General features: G+C 41.7%; 1 pseudogene across 1 annotated transcript in view; it reads left to right on the top strand.

Moving 5' to 3' along the window:
• Positions 1-8,494: 8,494 nt before the first annotated feature.
• LOC105546044 overlaps positions 8,495-9,955 on the top strand; it is an 18,383-nt pseudogene continuing 16,922 nt past the window's right edge. Inside the window, exons 1-2 of the transcript XR_001007036.1 lie at positions 8,495-8,902; positions 9,177-9,180. The product of XR_001007036.1 is annotated as a 10 kDa heat shock protein, mitochondrial pseudogene (transcript). The remainder of the gene's footprint in view (positions 8,903-9,176; positions 9,181-9,955) is intronic.

Here is a 9,955-nt window from a genome sequence, read left to right as displayed (position 1 = left end):
TGGGAGATCCACTGCTCTCTTCAAAGCTGTCAAACAGGGTCGTTTGCATCTGCAGAGGTTTCTGCTGCTTTTTGTTTAGCTGTGCCTTGTCCCCAGAGGTGGAGTCTACAGAGACAGGCAGACCTCCTTGAGCTGCTGTGGGCTCCACCCAGTTCGAGCTTCCCAGCGGCTTTGTTTACCTACTTAAGCCTCAGCAATGGTGGGCACCCCTCCCCCAGCCTCGCTGCTGCCTCGCAGTTAGATGGCAGACTGCTGTGCTAGCAATGAGGGAGGCTCCGTGGGCGTAGGACCCTCCCTGCCAGGTGTGGGATATAATCTCCTGGTGTGCCCTTTGCTAAGACCCTTGGTAAAGCGCAGTATTGGGTTGGGAGTTACCCGATTTTCCAGGTGTTGTGTATCTCAGTTCCCCTGGCTAGGAAAAGGGATTCCCTTCCCCCTTGTGCTACCCAGGTGAGGCGATGCCTCACCCTGCTTCAGCTCTCACTGGTCGGGCTGCAGCAGCTGACCAGCATTGTTTGTCCGGCACTCCCTAGTGAGATTAACCTAGTACCTCAGTTGAAAATGCAGAAATCACCTGTCTTCTGTGTCACTCGCGCTGGGAGCTGGAGACTGGAGCTGTTCCTATTCGGCCATCTTGCTCCGCCCCACCTTCAGGGAGTTTTAAGTCAACTTAACTACAACCACCAACTTCTCTCCCCCAGCTCCACAGGACTGTTCCTGCCCAAAAACCCATGTTCCAAGCTGCCTGGTGGGAGGTAACAATAACAATAATCAGCAGCGACAGTGATATTCTGAGTGCTTATTGAGTGCTTACTGTACATCATTATTGAGTGATTACTGTGGATCATTATGGAGTGCTTATGGTATATCAGGTCCCATACTAAATACATTGCACTAAAACCCTGCGCAGTACATTCTATTATTGTCTTGATCTTGGAAAAGAGGAAACTGAAGATCGGAGAGCTCAGATTATCCTCCTGATGTAACAAAGCAGGTAAGAAAAGAAGCTGGGATTTAGACCTGCTTTTATCTGGCTACAAGGCACATTCTGTTAACTCTAAAGGTCATAAACGCAAGACCATAGGCCTAAATGGCCACTGGCTCTGTTTTCTTTGACCTACGTAGTAGGTTGGGTTTTTGGTTTTTTTTTTTAATTAAATTGCCAATATGTAAAAATGTCTGTTGCACCAAATACAATCTGGATTTTTAGCTTCTCTTGAAAATAATCAGATCTGTTAGCTTAGAGCCCACAATTCTTCCTAGACATAATTGGCTGGAGCTGAATACAGGTGCTCTATTACAGTTTGCCCCAATCCCCACCACTCCTTATTGTTTTACACGAGCCCTGCTTTATTCATTTGTTTTACCTCCCTGGCCCCTGGGAGGGTTCGAGTTTGCTACTCTCTGTCGCCCACCATGCCAGATCCCCTCTTATAACTGAGAGAACTTCTCCCACCAGGGAAGACAGCAACAGCAACATTTAGATAACATGGATGGTAATAACGTGGTGATGCTTCATATTTTACAAAGCACTTTTGCATTCATTATCTTATTTAATTTTCAAAACAATAACCATTTCCTGGGCAACTGATCTGGGCCAAAGTCGGTTGCCAAGCACAGGAGGGGCAGAGAAGAATACAGAATAATCTCAGTCTTCCAAAAGCACACAGCCCTGCAATGAAGACAACCCACTGAAATGGAAGCCCTGCATGGTCACAGAAGACATTGTTACCCAGCACAGGGAGAGCCAGAGAGAGAGTAACTAGCAGTCCAGGTATTTTAGACTGTTTGGGCTACAACAAAGTACAGGCATACCTCAGAGATAGTGTGGGTTCATTTCCAGGCCACTGCAATAAAGCAAATTATGCAATAGAGCAAGTCACACGAGATTCTTTGGTTTCCCAGTACATATAAAAGTTATGTTTACACTATACTATAGTCCATTAAGAGTGCAATTCCATTATGCCTTTAAAAAAATGTACACACCTTAATTTTAAAATGCTTTATTGCTAAAAATTGCTAACAACCATGTGAGCCTTCAGTGAGTAGCAATCCTTCTGCTCGTGGAGGGTCTTGCCTCAATGTTGATGACTCCTGATTGATCTGGGTGGTGGTTGCTGAAGATTGAGATGACTGTGGCAATTTTTCTAAATAAGACAACAATGGTATTTGTCACATAAATTGACTCTTCATTTCATGAAAGATTTCTCTGTAGCATGTGATGCTGCTTGACAGCATTTTACCCACAGTAGAACTTCTTTCAAAATCTGAGTCAGTCCTCTCAAATCCTGCCAGTTGCTTTATCTACTAAGTTTATGGAACATTCTAAATGCTTTGTTGTCATCTCAACAACGTTGACAGTATCCTCACCAGGAGTGGATTCCATTTTAAGAAACCACTTTCTTTGGTCATCCATAAGAAGCAACTTTTCATCCTCTAAAGTTTTATTGTGAGAGTGTAGCAATTCAGTCACATCTTCAGGCTCCACTTCCAACTCTAGTTCTCTTGCTATTTTCGCCACATCTGCAGTGACTTCCTCCACTGAAGTCTTGAACCCCCTCAAAAATTATCCATGTGGGAAGAAATTAACTTTTTCTAAGTTCCTCCTAAAGTTGATATTTGACCTTCTCCAATGAATCACAAGTGTTCTTAATGACATTTAGAATGATAAATCCTGGCTGGGCGTGGTGGCTCATGCCTGTAATCCCAGCACTTTGGGAGGCCAAGGAAGGTGGATCACTTGAGGTCGGGAGTTCGAGCCCAGCCTGGCCAACATGGTGAAACCCCGTCTCTACTAAAAATACAAAAATTAGCCAGGCGTGGTGGTGCACACCTGTAATTACAGCTACTCAGGAGGCTGAGGTTGGAGAATTGCTTGAACTCGGGAGGTGGAGGCTGCAGTAAGCTGAGATGGTGCCATTGCACCCTAGCCTGGGTGACAGAGCAAGACTCCGCCTCAAAAAAAAAAAAAAAAAGGTGAATCCTTTCCAGAAGGTTTTCAATTGACTTTCCCAGACACATCAGAGGAATCACTGTCTATGACAACAATAGTCTTGTAAAATGTATTTCTTAAATAATAAGACTTGGAAGTCTTTGGTCCATGGGTTGCAAAGTAGATGCTATGGTAGCAGGCATGAAAACAACATTAATCTCTTTGTGCATCTCTACCAGAGCTTTTGGGTGACCAAGTGCTCTGTCAATGAGCAGTAATATTTTAAAAGGAATGTTTTTAGCAGCAGGTCTCAACAGTGGCTTAAAATATTCAGTAAACCTGGCTGTAAAAAGATGTGTTGTCATCCAGGTTTTGTTGTTCCACGTATACAGCAAAGGCAGAGTAGATTTTGTATTAATTCTTAAGAGGCCTAGGATTTTTTGAATGATAAACGAGCTTTGGCTTCAACTTAAAGTTACCAGCTGCATTAACCCCTAACAAATAAGTCAGCCTGTCCTTTGAAGCTTTGAAGCCAGGCATTGACTTCTCCTCCTTAGCTATGAGTGTCCTATATGGCATCTTCTTCCAATAGAAGGCTGTTTCAACTACATTGAAAACCTGTTGTTTAGTGTGGCCACCTTCATCAATGATCTTAGCTAGAGCATCTGGGTAATTTGCTGCAGCTTCTCCATCAGCACTTGCTGCTTCATCTTATACTTTTATGTTATGGAGATGGCTTCTTTCCTTAAACCTAAAGAACTAACTTCTGCTAGCTTCAAACTTTTCTTCTGTAGCTTCCTCATCTCTCTCAGTCTTGATAGAGCTGAAGAGAGTTAGAGCCTTGCTCTGGATTCGGCTTTGGCTTAAGGGAATGTTGTGGCTGTTTGATATTCTATCCAGACCACTAAAACTTTCTTCAAATCAGCAATAAGGCTGTTTCACTTTCTTATCATTCATGTGCTCAGTGGAGTAGAACTTTTAATTTCCTTCAAGAACCTTGCCTTTGCATTCACAACTTGACCAACTGTTTGGCTTAAGAGGCCTAGCTTCTGGCCTGTCTTGGCTTTTGACATGCCTTCTAAGCTTAATCATTTCTAGCTTTTGATTTAAAGTGACAGATATGCAATGCTTTTTTTTATTTGAACACTTAGAGGCTGTTGTAAGGTTATTAATGGGCCTAATTTCAATATTGCTTTGTCTCAGGAAATAGGAAGAGCTGAGGAGGAGGAGAGAGACCAGAGAATGTCTGGTTGAGGGGAGTCAGAACACATACAACTTTTATTGATTAAGTTTGCCTTCTTATATGGGTGGGGTTCATGGTGCCCAAAAACAATTACAATAGTTTTATCAAAGATCACTTATTATAGGTCATTATATGTATAATATATATTATATATTATATTATATATACATAATGAAAAAGTTTGAAATATTGCAAGAATTACCAAAATTTTACATAGAGACAAAAAGTAAAAACATGCTGTTGGGAAAATGGGGCTGTTAGACTTGCTTGATGCTCACAAGGGTTGCCACAAATCTTCAATTTGTAGGAAGTGCAATAATCTGTGAAGTGCAATAAAGAGACATGCAATAAAATGAGGTATGGCTGTGACAGACTAGGAGGATTATAAACAACAGAAATTTATTTATCAGAATTCTGGTGGTTGGAAGTCCAAAATCAAGGTGCCAGTAAGGTCAGATAGGGATGAGGGCTTTCTTTGGCTGATGACTGATAACTTCTTGTTTTATCCTCACAGAGTGAAGAGGACACAAGAGAGTTCTCTGGAGCCCTTTTTATAAGGACATTATTCCCATTCATGAGGTCTCCACCTTCAAAACCTAATTGCCTCTCGAAGGCCCTGCCTCCTAATGCCATCACATCAGGCATTAGGATTTCAACATGTGAATTTGGTGGGGAGGAACATAAACACTCAGTCCATAACATCGGAGAAGCTAAAATGCTTCTGAAGGTGATACTCCTGATGCACCCTGAGGGACGAACAGGACTGTGCAAGGAGAAGGATGGGCATACTCCTAGCAAAGGAACAGACAAGAAGTCAGTACTCTGCATTTCCAAGACATGAGCTGCTCTTAGGACCAAGATCGAAATCCTTGGCAGAGCTTTCAGGGGTGATATGGTTTGGATTTGTGTTCCTGCCCAAACCTCATGTTGAAATGTAATCCCCATTTGGAGGTAGGCCTGGTGATTGGGTCATGGGAGAAGATTTATTTCTCCGTGCTGTTCTCATGATAGTGAGTGACTGCTCACGAGAGCTGGTTGTTTAAAAGCGTGTGGCCCCTCCCCGTTCTCTCTCTTCCTCCTGCTCTGACCATGTAAGACATGCCTGCTTCCCCTTTGCCTTCCACCTTGATTGTAAGTTTTCTGAGGCCATGCTTCCTGTACAGCCTGCAGAACTGTGAGTGAATTAAACCTCTTTTCTTTATAAATTATCCAGTCTCAGGTATTTCTTTATAGCGGTGCAAAAACAAACTAATACAAGAGTTTTGATAATATGGTCTCTGCCCACTTCTCCAAATTCATCTCACTCCTTCTCCCTTGCTCAGAACACGAGCTTCCACCTGACCTGGGAACTTTGCATGTGCTGTTTCCTTTTGCTGGATGTCTTTCCCTGTCATCCTGAACTCTCATCCTAAACACCATTTCTTTAGGAAACTTGTCCCTAGTGCCTCTAACCAGGTCAGTTCTGTCTATCATACTCAGGAACTTTTCTTCGCAAAATGAGTCACAGTTTATAATTACATTTTGTGGGACGATTGGATTAACATCTGTGTTCCTCTGTGACAGACTGAAAAACTGTCCCCAATTCTTTATCCTTCCCTTTGCCTGCACCTTTTGCCATGTGGTTTTGCAATCTCCATCCTGTAACTTTGATCTCAGCCATATAAGTTGCTTTAGCTGATGGAATGCGGGTGGAAGTGATGGTGCGCCATTTCTGAATCTAGAACTTAAGAGGGCTTTTGTGCTTCTGCCATCACCATGAGAAGTACATGCCCAGCTAGTCCTCTGGCACAAGGAGGACAAAAGTTGTGTGGATCGGGCCCAGACTCACCCTGCAACTTAGAATGCCCCACTGAGCCCAGCTAGATCAGTCATACCCTAGCCAACCACAGAGGCATAAGCAAAACCAATGCTTATTGCTGCATGCTACTAAAATATTGGAGTTGTTTGTTATACTGCAATGGCTGACTGATACATCCCCGCTATATACTAAGCTTCGTTTAAGCAAGAATCAAGTGTTTGTTCACATTGAATCCTTACCACCTTACACATAGTGGACCCTTAATACGTATTTGCTGAATTAATGAATGATTAGCGGACCAGGTTACACTAGCAGCCAGAAAGCCCTGCACTATCAGGGGACCACAGGGGGTTTCACAAAGTGAAGAGTACCTCTAGTCAGTCAGAGTGGTCCAATCTTCTAGGACACAAGCAAAGAAGAAATGGGGAGATTGGGAAAGGCATTAGGGGGAGGGATAAAGAGAGGTTGGCAAATGGATGCAAATATACAGTTAGATGTTAGATGGAAGGAATAAGTTCTAATGCTTGATAGCAGAGTAAGATGACTATAGCTAACAACAATATATCATATATTTCAATATAGCTAGAAGAGAGGGCTTGAAATGTTTCCGTAACATAGGAATGATAAATACTTGAGGTGATGGACACTCCAAACACCCTGACTTGATCATTACACAGTCTGTGTAACAAATATAATAAACTATCATATGTATCCCATAAATGTGTACAAATATTTGTATCAATAAAAAAAGAAATGGATGGAAACTATCTTTCAGCCTGCTTGTCCCCAAGACCTCTGCCTCCAGAACTTCAAGACTTGGAGAAGAGGCCTATAGCAGAATAAGTGATTTGACCTTTGGAGATACTAGGACATCCCTATAGCCATCAAAGTGTATCTATCTATCAACAGCTTGAGTCTTACTTGGCACCTAGGAAGTATCTCCCATGCTGCTCATTTTTATTTGGATTAACCCAGAGACACCAGGAATAAATTGATAATGATAATGATGACAGATACATTTAATAACATAAAAAAAAAAATGTGTGCTGGCCACTGTTCTATACCAGATTATCTACTTTAATTCCCTACAACAATTAAAGGGAGCGTGTTCTGTTTTACAGATGAGGAACCTGAGGTTGAAAGAGGTATGGTACCATGTGCCAAAACACGAAGCTAGCAAAGAGAGCCTGAAAGAGGTATGGTACCCTGTGCCAAAGCATGAAGTTAGCAAAGATTTAAGAGAATTCAAAACCAGGTAGTCCGAGTTCAGAGCTCATGTTCCTAATCACTGAGCTATGGCCTAAGCAGTGACTCAGAAGTTCCAAGACTCAGTCCCAACTCCAGCCCATATGAACTCAGGTAAGGCTTTTCCTCTCACTGAGCATGGTTACTTTCTTGGTAAAGAGGTCTGAAGGACTTTCCAGCTCTGGCTGCTCCTGACCTGTGGCTTGAGCTACCCTTCCTCATTTCTCTCATGTACCCCCAGCTGCCATCTCCCAAGAATGTCCTTTTGGGGCACTTTTACCAGGCATCAACCTTCTCAGACCCAGCCACCAGCAATTGTCACTGCTTTTTCCTGGAGGCAGGTGTGCAGTATGTATTGAAAGTCTTAACGATGCTCATAACATTTCCGTTAAAGAAAGATCAAAAGTGAGCACAAGGGCTTATGGGCAGAAATGTTCACAGGGGCATTATTTATCATAAGGGAAGCCCGGAAATAACCTAAATATCCATCCTTAGTGGATTGGTTAAATAAATTGCAGCACATAACTCAACAGGAGTACCATGGAGCCTTTTAAAAACATAAAATGGCTCATTTGCCATGTTATGCATCACAGCGTTATTCAAAGGGCAAAATATGGAGGAAAATATTCAAATGTCTGTCAATACTGAATTGGTTAAATAAATTGTACTATGTTCATATAGTAGACTACTGCAGTGTGGTACAAAGAAATGAGAGCGTTCTCCATATATTTAATATAGAAAATTCTCCCAGATACTTTGTTAAGTGAGAAAAAACGAGGTGAGGAACAGTGTTTACAGCATGCAATATTTTGCAGAAAAATAAACATATATGTATATTTCTTTATATAATCATGAGATTCTGGAAAGAGACTCAAGAAAGAACAAGTTATTGGTAGGAGGACTGGTCAGATGGGGCGCAAAGGTGAAAGGAAACTCTTTACTATAAACCCATATATATATAATTTTATTTTAAGTTCAGGGATACATGTGCGGGACGTGCAGGTCTGTTACATAGGTAAACGTGTGTCATGGTGGTTCGCTGCACCTATCAACCCATCACTTAGGTGTTAAGCACCACATGAATTAGCTATTTATCCTGATGCTCTCCCTCCCTCCCCCCACACCGCCCATCAAGCCCCGGGGTGTGTTTTTCCCCTCCCTGTGTCCTAGTGTTCTCGTCGTTCAGCTCCCACTTATAAGTGAGAACATGCGGTGTTTGGTTTTCTGTTCCTAAATTAGTTTACTGACGATAAAGGCTTCAAGCTCCGGTTTTTTGACGTGTCGCCAGGGCCGGACCGCGAGTCTCTCCTTGTGGCGCTACGCTACAGCAGAGTACGAGTCTGAGGCGGAGGGAGTCATGGCAGGACAAGCGTTTAGAAAGTTTCTTCCACTCTTTGACCGAGTATTGGTTGAAAGGAGTGCTGCTGAAACTGTAACCAAGGAAGGCATTATGCTTCCAGAAAAATCTCAAGGAAAAAGTATTGCAAGCAACAGTAGTCGCTGTTGCATCGGGTTCTAAAGGAAAGGGTGGAGAGATTCAACCAGTTAGCATGAAAGTTGGAGATAAAGTTCTTCTGCCAGAATATGGAGGCACCAAAGTAGTTCTAGATGACAAGGATTATATCCTATTTAGAGATAGTGACATTCTTGGAAAGTACATAGACTGAAATAAGTCACTGTTGAAATGGCATCAACATGAAGCTGCCCATTCCACTGAAGTTCTGAAATCTTTCATCATGTAAATAATTTCCATATTTCTCTTTTATTATAAACTAATGATAACTAATGACCAAAAACAATGCTTCAAGCTCCATCCATGCCCCTGCAAAGGACATGATCTTCTTCCTTTTTACGGCCACATAGTATTCCATGGTGTGTATGTACCACATTTTCTTTATCCAGTCTATCATTGATGGGCATTTGGGTTTATTCCATGTCTTTACTATTGTGAATAGTACTGCAGTGAACATACATGTGCATGTATCTTTATAATAAAATGATTTATATTCCTTTGGGTGTATACTAATGGGATTGCTGTGTCAAATGGTATTTCTGGTTCTAGGTCTTTGAGGAATTGCCACACTGTCTTCCACAATGGTTGAACTAATTTACGTTCCCACCAACCTGTTCATATCTTTTTAACCTCACGAATGTATTACCTACTTATAAAATTAAACTTGTAAAAGCCTTAATAATGTTGTAGAAATATGTTGAATTGTGGAGGAAAAGTTTATAATATATTGTTAAAAGGAAAAAGTATTTTATATAAGAGAATGAACAGTGACCTTAAGCAAGTCACATTTCTCTGAACCTGTTTTTTAATCTGTAAAATGAAAAAAAAAAAAAGACACCTACTTCACAAAGTCATGAGAATAAATGAGACCAAAGTGGGAAGCACATATGTTAATAAAACATATAGCTAACACTAAATAAATATAGCTATTAATGATCACATAAAAACAGTGCTGGAATTACATGCTTGCACATGTGGTTATCTCTAGGTGACAGGATAGAGGTGGTTTTTAATTTTGCTTTTTGTGTTTTTCTAGATTTTCCAATTTTGCCATAAAGAAAACACATTCCTTCAAGCCTGTAATCCCAGTACTTTGGGATGCCAAGGCAGGAGGATCGCTTGAGCACAGGAGTTCGAGGCTGCAATGAGCTACGATCATGCCAATGCAATCCAGCCTGGGTGAAAGAGTGAGACACTGTCTCAAAAGGAAGGAAGGGAGGGAGG

The sequence above is a fragment of the Mandrillus leucophaeus genome, unplaced genomic scaffold, assembly GCF_000951045.1.
Source record: "Mandrillus leucophaeus isolate KB7577 unplaced genomic scaffold, Mleu.le_1.0 Scaffold348, whole genome shotgun sequence".
Taxonomy (NCBI): domain Eukaryota; kingdom Metazoa; phylum Chordata; class Mammalia; order Primates; family Cercopithecidae; genus Mandrillus; species Mandrillus leucophaeus.
The sequence above is the reverse complement of the archived record's forward strand: the minus strand, read 5'-3'. Positions and strand labels throughout refer to the sequence as shown.